The 14,936-nt window shown below is 38.1% G+C and overlaps 1 protein-coding gene across 3 annotated transcripts in view; it reads right to left on the bottom strand.

Annotated features, from left to right (window-relative positions):
- The window catches only part of RB1CC1 (RB1 inducible coiled-coil 1), a 63,358-nt gene extending 54,272 nt beyond the window's left edge, over positions 1–9,086 (bottom strand). For 2 of the 3 annotated variants that reach the window (XM_070747747.1, XM_070747745.1), the window contains exons 1-2: positions 8,719–9,086; positions 547–662 (exon numbers count right to left, since the gene is read on the bottom strand). The gene's annotated coding sequence lies outside the window, so the exon portion shown is untranslated. The remainder of the gene's footprint in view (positions 1–546; positions 663–8,718) is intronic. The other variant, XM_070747746.1, reaches the window with a different exon arrangement.
- Positions 9,087–14,936: the final 5,850 nt, after the last annotated feature.

Consider the following 14,936-nt stretch of genomic DNA (forward strand, 5'->3'; position numbering starts at 1 on the left):
AACTGTTCACTTCACAGACTTGTTCTAAGTGGTCATGTACAATATATCCTTCAAATCACAATGTAGCACCTTAAGCACTTATCATCAATATTCACTATTTCCTCCTCTTCCACCAAAAGGGATATTGTTATCTCTCACTGACGGAGCTTCCCTATAATTAGACCTTCATCTTATGCTATACTAGTACTGAATACCAAATAAAAATTCTCAATTTCTAAAAGTAGAAAACATTGCCACTTAAGTGACCACTTTCAGAGAAGTGGTCACTTATTAGGTGACCACTTTTTGTCTGTGTGCATTCTTGCTCCCCAATAATCACCCCATCATTAAGGCAATGTTTTCTACTAACAATAATTTGCAAACTGTAAAAGAATGCTGGTAAAATTTGATCAGAAACCCTACTAAAATTTAACTGCCAAAGTAAGTAATTATTGTAAAATTATACTAAAAGGATAAAAACCATAACAAAATTAAACCTTAACATTGAAGTGGAAGTTATTATGAGACTATATGAATCTTATATTGAAAGCGAGACACAATATTTACCTTCAGGAACTGCATGGAGGTATCCCTGCCTTTATAAATAGCTGGATTGCTAAACAAAGTATTTTCCTCATTAGGCTTTGGCAAATGTTTCTTATCAAATATGAAGCATGAAATACCTAACAGTGAAAAACAGAAATTGTGAATATATATGCAAGAGGAAACTAGTTAGTAATTACATTTCAGTCAGTGACAATCCTATATATCTTTATTTATAAAGATATAAATTATCTTTATTTAGAGAACATTGAACTGTGACATATAAAATGGAACAATACAGATATTCATTTAGTGAAAATTGGGTTGGGCAACTCTACTATTCAGAGAAGTGGTCACTTATTAGGAAATAGTGTGACCACAACTATGATTTCCCCTCCTCAAGCACTGGATAGCAGCTAGCTTGAAACCGATAGGACTAATCAGTCACAACTTGGGCTTTTTGCCCCCAAACCATTTCTTTGCCCTTTGGAATGTTCATCTGATATTGGGATAAACAACAAAAAGGGAATTAATATTTGTATTTACATTCACTGTAGAGGAAGGTATTGCAAGAGAGCAAGCAGGCCCACAATGGGTTATATACATTGACAGCAATGTGCTCCTGCCAGCAGCCACAAGTGCTCTACTCAAATACTCATTCTGTACTGTTTCTTCTCTTGTAATCCCTTCCTCTTCAATCTTTCCACTAAAAGTGAGGACTGGAATGGACCAGGAACAGGAGAGACAAAGACATTAGCAAAGGGTGGGGGGGAAAGGCCAGGTACAATGGGTATTATCATGGTGATCACATAATTGAGGGACACCATGAAGATCATAAATGTGGGCACCAATGTAGAAGGTTTTTTTCCCCCGCCAGCACCATTGTAGCCTTGAATGATCTCTGAATGAGATTGGTGAGAACTGAGCACTACTTCTACTCTGTAATTCTTATACAAAATACTTACATTATTACCTTAAATAAAGACTAGATTACATTAGAGAAAAGAACAATATAAGACTGATAAATGCCAACACTAAAAATGCCATTTAAATAGAACAGCTGTAACCACAAATAGATTTTTGTAATTAAGCACACCCTCATGCATCTATCTATGCTAGTAATCTGTTCACCAGATATATTAAGGGAAAAAAGTTTAACATAACTAGCTTAAAGCGGTTCCATAACGGAAGCACAGATATGTTTCTACACTCCTGTTTATGTGGAGATTCTGTATGAAAATAACTTACTTAGGCCAGATTGACCATTAACTATTGGCTAAATAGTTAAATCTACTTGTACAAAACTTACAAAACCCTTTATTTCAGATATGGATAGCAGTTACAAAATCCAAATTTATTGAAATATGGTAACACAGAGAGCGAGGGAGGGAGGGAAGGAGAGAGAGGGAGAGAAAGATGTTGGTCTTGGCATATTCAGGTCTTTTATTGTGTAAGATTGATAGAATCTTGGTGACGTTTCAACGAGGTCCTACTCGTCATCTTCAGGCTGATGTTTTCCGCTTTGTGCTAGGGCCGAAGACAGCAGCCTGAAGATGACGAGTGGGACCTTGTCAAAATGTCACCAAAATTCTATCAATCCTACATGGGAAAAGACTTGAATATGCCAAGCCCTACATACCTATACCTAGAAAAACACACACACACACACACACATATGAAACAAAGAAACACAAGTGTGTATCACTTTCATTAAAGTAGCTCAAGCATCTTTTCAATCAGTGATGGCAAACTATGGCACAGGTGCCAGGTGGAGTCATATCTGCTGGTACGCGAGCAGTTGCCCTAGCTCAGCTCCAATGTGCATGTGTCTGCTGATTTTTGGCTCACACAGAGGTTCTGGGAGAGCCTCCAGGGGGTGGGAGAGGGCATTTTTTTAAATGAACATCTGAAAAGAAAATTGTACAACTCTGAAGCAACCAAACCTGACTGAAGTGGATTTTTTTTTCAAGCCACATCTCTAGAAGAAAGGTCTTGTTTCACGTAAGTAATCTCCACTTATCAAAGATTGGGTCTGATTATGCTGAGCAACAACCTTCCTCTGGAGATCTATTCCAGTATCACTTAGAAAGACATTTAAACAAGCTCAAATGAAGACATTCTTCTCAAGCCAACAATTGATTTTATTTTTCTTAACTGCAAAAGCCAAACCAGTGTAGGTATGCTGCATGAAAAATATGATTTCAACTTAATTTCTAATTTGGGAATATATATTTTTAATCAGAATGAACACCACACATGTATGCCTTTTTCTTCTTTGCAATTACCGTAGATATATCCCCCCTCCCCCTACAGAATTATTAAATACATGCTAAAAGCTAAAAGGAATGATTCTATTGAGAAAGAGAACCATGGACCTCAAAGAAGTGGCTCAGGAACGAGCTCTCCAAACATGCTGAGGATCAGAAGCAACTTCTATAAGTAATAAGGGGATATAAGAAAACAAACAGTACAGTTAATCTGAACAGCTAAGACTATGTTACCACAAACTAAAACTTTTATTGAAAGCATGAAGAAGCAGCTATGCTACGGGAAAAATATGTCTTCTCTTTATTGATTATTAACATCACAATCCTATTCTTCTTCCACAAAAAATATTTGTGTGAAAGCAGAACAATTACATAAAAAGGAGCTTGCAATTTAGAGAAGAAAGCATTAAAATGCTTAAAGGTCAGGTCAAGGTCAGATCAATCCAAATTGTTAAAAAAAAGTTTGGGTATTTTATTCAGAGCCATGGAATTAATTTGAAAAACAAACAAGATGATTAAAAATATATAGATGGGAAAAATGCTTGCACCTTTTCCAAACAGGCAAAAATGCAAATCCAGAAAACTAGAGCAAACAGCATAATATAGGCAGTCCTCAACTTATAACAATTTGTTTAGTGACCATTTCAAGTTACAATAACACTAAAAAAAGGTGACATGACCATTTTTCACACCTATGGAAACTGCAGCATCTCCATGATCAAAATTTGGGCACTTGGCAACTGGCCTTTAGTCATGATAGTTGCAGTGTCCCAGGCCAAGTGATCACCTTTTGCGACCTTCTGAAAAGCAAACTTTATGGGGAAGCCAGATTCACCGAACAGCTGTGTTATTAACTTAACAACGGCAGTGACTCACTCAACTGTCTTGCTTAACAACAGAAATTTTGGGCTCAGTTGTGGTCATAAGTTACCTGTATTAAGAGCAGGTCATGCAAGCCAGATCAGTATTTCTGTTCACCTGTTTATAAGCATATACAGCATACATGTGTGCTATTATTCAATATGGTAGCTCCCAACGACAAGGATATGGTGTACATTCTATTCATGTTGAAAAGATAGTAAATATGTAATTGTGTATATACTATTATTAGATAATTTACTCATTGGCTAACTACAAATATGCTGTCTCTGTTAAAAAGTGCTATTGCTAACATGTTGTAAGCCGTCCTGAGTCTAAGGAGAAGGGCGGCATAAAAATTGAATACATAAATAAAAATAAATAAATAAATGCATGTCCTGCGTAACTGCAGTTCTTTTTAATCTGAACCAGAAAAATGTGAAAACAGGTATCTGTCAATCTGCATTTTGCTTGGATCATGCCTTTGATTAGTATAATTAAAGAGCTGGAGAAAAAGTCCACAAAAACTATTTAACTACAACAGTGGTGAAAGTATATACAAGATTAAAAGGCAACTTGAGAAAACAGAGAAGAGACCATAGTAAATGTTTCAAAGAGAACAGAATCAGTGAATAAATACTGCAAGAAAGCATTTTTTTAGCTAAACACTTTAGGAGGTGCCTACAGTACAGTCTTAAATGGTGTGAAAGAGTTTAGCCTAGTAGTTCAGGCACCAGGCTAGAAACCAGGAGACAATGAGTTCTAGTCCCACCTTAGGCATAAATGCGTTCTGGGTGACTTTGGGCCAGTCATTTTCTCTCAGACCAACTCACCTTCTTATTGTGGGGGAAAGAGGCGGAGGGAGTATTAGGTATGTTTGATGCCCTGAGTTATTGGCAATATAATGAGGGGATAAATAATCTGGGAAGAATTTGAATTTGTTTATCCTGATAAAAGGGAACTCGGAATTGTGAATTCAAACACCTGTTCTTTAAATCCTGCCTGCTCCTGACTGATCAAGGCAAGGGTCCCATGAGTAATGGGTCGATGCAGAAGTTAATATGTTTCTTTGTGAGAGAGAACAATGCCAGCTGTTCTGAAAAGGGTAATTATTTCAATGAAAAAATAGTCAATAGTCAAGATTATTTGCCTAGTACTTCAGATATCAAAAACCTGACGCTACATATAGATGTGATGTCAGATGCTTATGTTGCATTAGTGCAACAACAATGTATAAGTCTTATGAATATTAGCAAAGATGTAAAACTTAAAAGTCTTTACTTCATAAATAAGGCAGGCTATCAGCAGCAATAAATATTGTTTAGGTTTTTAACAGTAATAACATGCTTCCATGCAATAAAAAAGTGGGGTTTATGCTAATTTCAAATGCACTTTAACTTTCTAAAGTAGTCTAAATCATGGCATCATAGCACAATACTAAATATATCCCTTCAAAGTAAATGTTATTGAGTTCAGTGGAGCTGACAGGTAGGTGAATAAATATAGGATAACAATATCAAAACACTCATGGTTAAAAATGAAAATATGCACAGAATGAAGACAAGTCTCAATCAAGACTGAAACTTAAATCAGCCCTCAGAAAACCCTGGAACATTGTGTAGCTACACCAAAATAGCATATGTGAAAGAATAGAAAATTCTGAATATGGAATATTGTTTTTTCATTCTAGGATGTCAGATCCTTGCAAAAAAAAATCCTAGCAAATTAAGGAAAGCATTTAAAAATATGAGTCATTCATTTGATATAAACATGAGACCCGTGCAGTATCACATGGCAAAGTGGGCAGCAATAATTTAATACAAGCTACAAACTTCAAACATTTGTATGAAATTGCAACAATTTACAGTTGCACACAAAGTTTTAGCTACCCATGGATAAATTTTATGTTTCAATCAATTTTTGAAATGAGCAAAAGCGGGGATAATTTCTCCATGGCACAGAACAAAATGTGCCATCTTTTAAAAAAAAATTGAATGCATGTTCATCAACTATGTACAGATGTTAAATAATTTAAAGCAGGAAAATTATCTCTATGGCAGGTGCAGAAGTTTGCACATCCTTTCAAGTCAGTACTTTGGTTCACCTTCTTTGGTAGAAATAACAACTTCCAAATATTCCTGGTCCTGGGGTCCTCAAACCCTGATCAGTATACTGACACCGGCCCTGATATGCCATAAACCAATCTGCGGTAACAAGTGAAGCCCCACCTGCAAGATACAGGCAGTACATGAAACCACATACTCATCCCATCCGCACAAAAATCTTGTTCCATGAACCATTCCCTGGTGCCCAAAAGATTGGGGGCCATTGCTATAATCAGTTAAGAATATTTCCATTCTTGCTACCTGAGATTTCTATATGCTCATGATTTTTCTCTTTCAATAATATTCAAATCTATGAAATGTTAAAGCTATACCAAAATCTTTAGTTTCCTTTTAAATATGTAATGGTTATCCTGGGAAATATTAGATCACTCTGTTGTTGAAACATCTAGCCTCTTTTAAAATTGCCCAAACTTCTGTCCTTACCATGTACATTATTTTCTTGTTTGAAATCTGAACTGTATAGCAAGTATGCATTTAAATTTACAGAAAAAATATGTTGAACTTTGTCCCATAAAAGATGCCAACTCCAATTGTGCTTAAAGAAACATACTATTGGCATATGACAACTTGTCTAGATTCTTATTAATATGTTTAATTGTTTTAATTAGAATTTATTTTTATAAAATTAAAATATGCAGTCAATGTTCTCTGAAAAACAGAATGCTTATAGTTACAAAATACCAAAGGAAAACAAACCCTTTTATGGAAATATTATACAGTAGCTACTGATCTTATAATAACTGTTACTTTATAAAATAGACTAAGCACATTTATAAGAATTTAACATGTAAAGAGAATGCAAATACATCAGTTGTAGCTGTGAATAAATCAGCTATAGCAATGAATTCATAAACTAATAACACTATAGCTGTCTAGTTCAGAATAGCAAACCCAGCTAAATTTTACAAGCCAATGTTATACATTGTGTTATCTTCATAAACAAAATTATAGGTTATATGGGACCTAGATTGGCTAGGAGTGAGAGTGAGTGTATATAGGTTTGTGTGGGATTTTTATTAATATTTTTACGCTATTTTATACATTGTTCTTATTTATTGGAAGCTGCCCAGAGTCCTTCAGGAGTGGGCAGCATATAAGCTTAACTAATAAAATAACATAAAAATAAATAAATATACGGAATGTATCTCACATTGGAGTTACTTCCAACATATGTATTGAGTATGGGCTGTGTTTACAGATTCCCTATATACCACAGCTAAAAATAAATACACCAGTGTAATTTTACCATTGTTGCCTCCAAACTCAAAACAATTCTCCATCCACCTGAACTAAAAATCCTGATGAGGCCATAAGATAACATGGAATCTCAGCGTGGGCTGGTACCAATTTTCTATGTTGTCTGATCTTTTAACCATGGGATAAATAAGTCAATAACAAGACTTCAGCCACTACCACCACTAAAAAACAACATTTTTTTAAAAAAAGAGTTCAACTCTAGGTAATATTAGCCATGCTATTAAAAAAACTCCTGACAATTATACACAAGTGCATAAAATAATCGATATATGTACTATAAAATAACCTTAAAGATATAAATGTATTACACCTACAAAATGTTTTGTTTTGTATAATGTCTTATTTGTTTGTATTTTCTTTTTTTGTATTTTTTTAAAGTTTATATACTAATAAAACTTATATTTTAAAAAAGATAATTATACAAGTGCTTTAATGGAAAAGCTATCTAGTCCTCAAGAGATTAAAAATGTGAAATAATGAAAGGGTTTGAAACCTACCTCAAAACCTAGATTAAAAAATAGAAAAATACCCCAAACTTTTTCTATTGGGATTAGCATAAGAGAGAAGCTAGAAAAAAGTCAATTATACTTGATATTACACCTAACTACAGCCGCAAGGATAACCTTCGCAGAAGCATGGGAAAATGATAATATACAGAAAGAAGTAGAAGTAATTCAAAAAATTAACAGCCTGCGCTGAAATGGATAAATTAAGATATGAACTTAAAGAAGATTCAGACTATTATAAATGCTGAGATAAATTTTATTGTTGGATGGAAAAAATGGAAAAGTTCAAAATAAATAGTTAAAATAGTTAAACAGTTAAAAGAAAAGATGTAACGATTAAGGAGAAAGAAAAAGAAGTTTAAGCCTGGGAGGGGAGAAAAAAGGGAGAAAGAGGGAAAGACCTATTTGAAAGAATATATAGAAACTGTAAATGAATTGTTAATATTAGCTGCATAAGACAGTATATTAAGACCGATTGTTGCAAATGTAGTTTTATAATACATGTGATTTTAGCGATGTTTTTTATTGGTTTTTTATTTATATTGTATTTATACCTGTTGTTAGCTGCTCAGAGTCTGTTTGGAGTGAGCAGTATATGAATGTACATGTATATGTATATATGTATGGATATATGTATGTATGTATATATGTATGGATGGATAAGTATTAATGAATATCATGAGAAATGTAAACTGACTTGTCACATAACACCCACTGTTTTTAAACGTTTTTTGTTTGTGATGTGTATTTATAAATATTTTCTAAAAAGAAAAAAGAAAAGGTTTGAAACCAGCCATTTCTTCTACCCACCTAGACGAAATAAGAGCACTTAAGGGAAAACAGAGAAGGGAAGGGAGGGAAAAAAACCCATAAACAAACACCACCCCTAAAAAAAATGAACACTGCCTTTCTTACACAACAAGGTGGGGAAAGTGGCGGAACTACAAAAGTGCGGGACGGCTGAGTCATCCCCCACGGAGTTAACTTCGGGGAGAAAAAAGGGGAGTCCCGGGTAAGCGAAACGGGACATTTTCGGGACCGGCGTGCCGAGACACCGGGCCGATCCAGGGATGTGACTTGGGGGGGGGGGGATAGTGCAGGGGGCGGTCGTCTCGGTGACAGCGACGGGCTCCTCTCAGCCTTGGGACATCCCCCCCTTCACCCGCCTTTCCCACGACTCACCCCCAGGGCGCCATCCCAAGAGCAACAGCTGGACGGTCCCGGGCAGTGTCCCGCGCCGGGGACCGGCGGCTGCGGGAGCTCCTCCCCTCTTCTGCGGCTTCCCACCACACACACACACAGATCGAGCTTCGGAAGGGAGGGGGGGAGTCCGGCTCCCAGAGAAGACAAGTGGCGGGAAGGAAGGACGCGGAACGGCAGCGAAGAGCCAAGAAACCGAGCTGTCGACCGAAGAAGCCGGTGGGATGGGGATGTCCCGCGGGGAGCGGCAAATGTACTTCGAAGGTTCCGGGCTGTGTATCGGGCCCCCGCGGGCTTAAGCGCAACCCTCACTGGACGCTGTTTTGTTATTGTCGTAGCCTATTTCCGCCGCGGTGCGCTCTGGGTAAACTCGCAAGCCGGATGGACGAGTGGTGGAGGTGCAGAACAAACCATAGAGAGAAGGCAGCGGCCTCTCGGGTAGAGCGGCCCCTCGAAGTCCTCGGGAGGTTGACCGAAGGGAAAAAAATAGGAAGGTAACAAATAAAGGAGAGCGTTTGTAAACCAGAGTTGAAATAAGAGGGGGGGGGGGATTCGATGATCTCTTAGCTTGGTTGTTTTCTTATAAATGTTTCATTATCCAGGGAGCACTGATGATGTTACCTAGTTAGGTTAATAAAACGTCTGCAAGAAAACAAGCAAGCTCAGTGAACGCCCTCCTAGGAAGGTAAGGTTATCACAAATAACGAGCAAGTGGATTAATTCAGGTTTTTATTTTTTTCAGGGAGGGAAGGAAGGAAGGAGATGCATGTTTGCCTTCTTAATCTAGTCCAGGGGTAAGCAAAGTTGGCTCTTCTATGACATGTGGACTTCAACCCCCAGAATTCCTGAGCTACCATGATTGGCTCAGGAATTCTGGGAGTTGAAGTCCACAAGTCATAGAAGAGCCAACTTTGCTTACCCCTGATCTAGTCTATTGTTTCTGAACCTTGGCAACTTTGGGAGGTGTATATTTTCAACTCTCAGAATATCCCAGCCGCTTTCCTAGAAGCTGAAGTTCCACCCCAAGCATAAAGATGCCAAGGTTGACTTTCTGGACCATGCTGGCAAGAAGAAACCGTGCATGTGATTCTGCAGAGACATCTGATCTCATGATGCTTAGTGTTCTTCTAGAAAAGCATTTGATCTGGTTTTAAATATAGGCTTAGTATTGCTTTAAAAAAGTGGTAAACCTATATTTAAGGAATGAAGTGCAGGGAAGATTTAAAGCAGGAAATAACGTGGGTTCTTTCAATGATGTGTTGATGGTTTTCACCCCAGAGAGAACATTACTGTCAATTCTGTTGACAAAGAATTTCTTTTGTCTGTACTTTCTATTGTATTCATTATTTGAGCTGGATGCTCTTTCCCCCCCTCTTCTTTAATATATTTTTGTAGATACTATAGGATAGTACTAGGTCCTTCCATCTGGGATCACTTGTTGTTAGCCTTGCTTTTTCATGCAGTATCTACTGATTTTGAATATTCAGAGCTGGTGCGAAATTGACAAGCATCCTCTTGTAACAAGTCCCAATCCAACCAAAAGGCATAAAATGAAGTGGAATGGAATGCATCTGTTGTTTCTCAGAACTGCTCCATTGTGCTTTGTCCTAAACTTGTGATTTGTCCTATTTCTGATCATAGATCTACTGATCTTCTGGAAGTATGACAAAGCTTCGTCCCAAAATAATCCAGGATGAAGCAAGATGCTCATGGCACTCCCACTTTATTGTTCTTCATCCTACAACCCATCAATCTATCAGTCAGGAATTAAACCCATCTGACTAGTGATCATCAGGCTTATTGGCATTCAGAAATATCCCAGCTGACAGATTTTTGGGGCATAAGAGTGGCAAGGGTTGAAGCAGGAGGAAATGTATTGATAAGCCCTGGAAGCTGATTGATGTTTCATTCTGTATCTTAATATGCCTTATCAACATTTCTGCTGGGATATTTTTGGATATGAGAACCCTGAACTTTCAGAAGACCAATAGGTCCATGCCTAGAAATAGTCTGAGTAACTGGACACAATCACAGAATACGTCTGCATGCCTTTAAAACATTTACAGCCTTCTTCCAGCAACTATCCATAGTCCCCTAAGACTGGCTCAGTACACACTAACGACACCCCCTATACTGAAATTATTGAAGGCAAAAATAGTCCCAGTGTGCAGGATTGAGGGGCCTTGCACAAAGCTACCTGGAACAAATTCAGACCCATTTTCAAGAAACATTCCAAGAACTAATAAGAAAACACGAGCCTTTAGGGTCAGAGTAGAAACAGATATCCATTCCATGCGTAGCCAATCAGTACCGTAATTAAAGTTTCCCCATATTGGCAGATGATCTACCTAATGTATGTTTAGTGGAACAGATAAATATGGCTCAGCCCAATTCCTCATTAAGATGACTTGCCAAAGTTGTCAGAGGATGGGTTTTCAATCTGTATTTACACTCATTTGCCTCCCAGGCAAGGGGAATTTTTAAAGAGTCCTAAATATATCAATGCCCAAATTGACGTGGAGTTCTTGGCAAAAAAATAGATCTTCAAATTGGCTGGCTAAGAACAAAACTGTTCTCCAATTTGAAAAATATTTGCCAGTGAGTTTAATGAAGGTCATATTTTAAAACAAGTTTTGAGGTTTTGAATTCTATGGCCACATATAGGTACTTCCATTACCTGCCATATCATAAGTGGATATGTAGAGTCTGTGCAGCGCCCCAGATATCAAATATATTGCTCGTGTTTTGTTTAACCGTCTTACATACATACTTAAAAGAATACCCACTGAGATCTGAATCAAAGATTATCTCATTTTCTCCTGGTATCTAATGGATACATTGTGAACATAACTACTTGATTGATGGATGGATGGATGGATGGATTGGGACTAGAGGCGACTCACAGCATATAAAAGAACAATACAAAATATCCTAAATCCAATTTTTAAACTAAAACTAACAATCTAAAACCCCAATTTATTTAAAAAAAAACCCAGCCACTCTCATTCTAAGTAACCAAACATACGTTCCTTTCATCGACAGGGCTGATGTCTAATGTCCCCAGGCCTGTCGGCACAAGTGGGTCTTCAGACTCTTCCAAAGGCAAGGAGGGTGGGCAGTATGAATCTCTGGGGGGAGCTGATTTCAGAGGGCTGGAGCCCCCACAGAGGAGGCTCTTCCCCTAAGCAACGTCTAGTTGACGGGTCCTGGAGAAGGCCGACTCTGTGGGACCTAACTGGTCCCTGCGACTCATGTGGCAAAACATAGTTAATTTAGTTTTGCTAATAACCCTTTGTATCAAATAGATTGGGGCATTATGTAAAAATAATATACAGTATCTATCTGAATACTATTTTTTTGTATTTACTACATATATATTTTATTATTGGGGGTTTTTAATCCCATGCTTTTATTTTCTTTCATATGGACATAAGATTAATATTAAGGACAGTGGTTGATGACTGCTTCTCTGCTAGTTGGTGATACCATGAGATGAGAAGAGCACTACAGCAAGGAGGATTCAAAAGTCCCTGTCCTTAACCTGCCCCGCATTAAAACAGTAAGGACAGCATTTATCTGCCTTATATGAGCGCAGAGATCACTCATCAAGATATATTCATATTCATCTAGTTCAGGGGTCAGCGGCCAGCAGCTCTGGAACTGTATGTGGCTCTTTCATCTCTCTGCTCTCGCTCCCTGTTGCAGGTTGGCACCACAATTTTGAGAGGAGCTTCCAGTTGAAGAGGAAAGCACAGTGTGACAGGAGGAGACTCTAGCCAGGGGCGGGTTTTCCAGTCAGCTCCACAATTGATTGGGCTTTTGGTTAGGACTGGTAGAGGAAAAAGGACACTGCTCTAGGAAGAGACTCTATGGCCATGATGGCGAACCTATAGGCTTTTGCTGGCATGGAAGCCGTTGACCAGCTCAGCTTCACTGTGCATGTGCGTATGCCTCCCACCCGCCAGCTGATTTTTAGGTCAGAGGAGTGCATGCTTTCTCCTCACTTTCGGCTGCCTGTGCCTTCTCAGATCTCTGGAGATTCCAGCATTGTTTGGGCATACAAGGTTTTCCCTCCCCTCTCAGCTCCGTTTGGGGAAGGGAGGCTTTCCCCCCCCCCCCACTGTTTTGGGATGTGAGGCCAAAACGGAGTAGGTCATGCGATCCTACGCAGGAGGTTGCGTGCACATGTTCAGGGGGCAGGCCATGCGGGAGGGACATTGCATTAAGGGTGTGGGCTCCTGCACACATGTGACAGTGTATGCACACACATTTTTTGCCACCCATGGGAAAAAAGGTTCGCCATCACTGCTCGATGGTGAGGGAACCAGACTTCCGGTTGGCTCCAGAATTGAACGGGGGAATTCCAGTTAAGACCTTTGTGACTCTTTGAGTGTTTAAGGTTGCCGACCCTTGATCTAGTTGATTCAGAGAATATGGCTATGAGGGACAAGGACTATATCAGGCGGAGAGGGGCGGCATACAAATCTAAATAATAATAATAATAATAATAATAATAATAATAATAATAATAATAAAAAAAAAACAAAAAACAAAACAAAACAAAACAAAACATGGTTTTCACAGTGCCCAAACCTAAATAATATTGAAAATATGTCATCAAATCTCAATGTAGTTCATTAAAGAAGGACTAGGAATATTTCCGGATTATATTGTAAGAACATAATCCAGAAATAGGTAATAAAAATAACATAGTCTGCAAAGAAAAATAGAGGGGGAAAAGTGAAATATAAGTGGGGGAAGGCTCTTAGCAGACTACAGAAAATAATTGAAGGTAGAGTTGTCACAAATTATCAACTAAAAGACTCTGCAAATGTATTCACCTGCCATGTTAATTATTAATACCATATTAATTTCATATTAATTAATAACTGCCCCGAATAGTAAGTATGCATTCAAATTTGTGGAAATATAGTGTGTTATCTTTTGTTATCTTGTAGAGATTGTCAGCTTCTGTTCACTTAGGAATTCACTGAAGCACATAATTTGACGTAAAGTGTACACTACTGAGTGGGCCATTGTTCATCTGTGGCTTAGGATGTACAGTGGTACCTCTACCGGGTGTTCAAGATTTTTTTGCCTCTTCTCAAGTACCATTTTTCACTTACAAACCTGAGTCTCCGAAACTGTAACCGAAAAGGCAGGGAGAAGCCTCCGTGGGGCCTCTCTAGGAATCTCCTAGTAGGAAACAGGGCCGGAAAAGGCTGGGAGAAGCCTCTGTGAGGCCTCTTTAGGAATCTGCTAGGAGGAAACAGAGCCGGAAAAGGCAGGGGGAAGCCTCCGTGGGGCCCCTCTAGGAATCTCCTGGGAGGAAACCGGGCCGGAAAAGGAGGGGAGAAGCCTCCATGGGACCTCTCTAGGAATCTCCTGGGAGGAAACGTGGCCTTCACCCTCCCTGTTGTTTCCCCAATCGCACACATTTTTTGCTTTTACATTGATTCCTATGGGAAAAATTGCTTCGTCTTCCAAACTTTTCTACTTAAGAACCTGATCACGGAATGAATTAAGTTTTTAAGTAGAGGTACCACTGTATAAGGAAAATAGGAAGTGATGTTATGGGTAGAATAATATTTTTAACAGACATTTCAAGTAATAAGATCTCTGCCCAAAACATTTCAATCCACATAATCTATGTAGCAGTTTGGGACTTGGTTGAAATACCTGATTATGTAATTAAAAGTGAGCCATTGTTGTGGCTGTAATTCTGGTATATTAATGTAATCCTATGAAGTAATGCAACCTGTGAAAAAATATGTTTCCTTATATGTGAACTGATTATAATGTTTTGATGAGATAATGGTATCTCATAGTAAGCCAAATACCTGATTTTTTAAAAACTATGCTTTGGATATCTTCATAGATGCCTTAATTATAATTATCATAGGAAGGAATTTTTTGCCCTGTTTATATATTGCATAAAAAAATGCTTTGTTTAACCACAGCTATTTGAATAAGTCATAATTGCATGTTTTCACAGCCCACAAAAAGCTATAAGCAAAACTTTTTCAGTGGGAGTATAATCAGAAAGATTTGAGTAAACTGCATTAAAACTTCTCAATTATCCCACAAGCTTCAAACAACTGGAAGTTGTTTTTGCCTGCTGTTAGTGTTAGAAATCTAATATCCAAAAGATTTTGCCTGCCAGAGATATAATTGATTAGTGTAATATTGGTGTGATTATA

This window comes from Erythrolamprus reginae, chromosome 3, assembly GCF_031021105.1.
Source record: "Erythrolamprus reginae isolate rEryReg1 chromosome 3, rEryReg1.hap1, whole genome shotgun sequence".
Taxonomy (NCBI): Eukaryota; Metazoa; Chordata; class Lepidosauria; order Squamata; family Dipsadidae; genus Erythrolamprus; species Erythrolamprus reginae.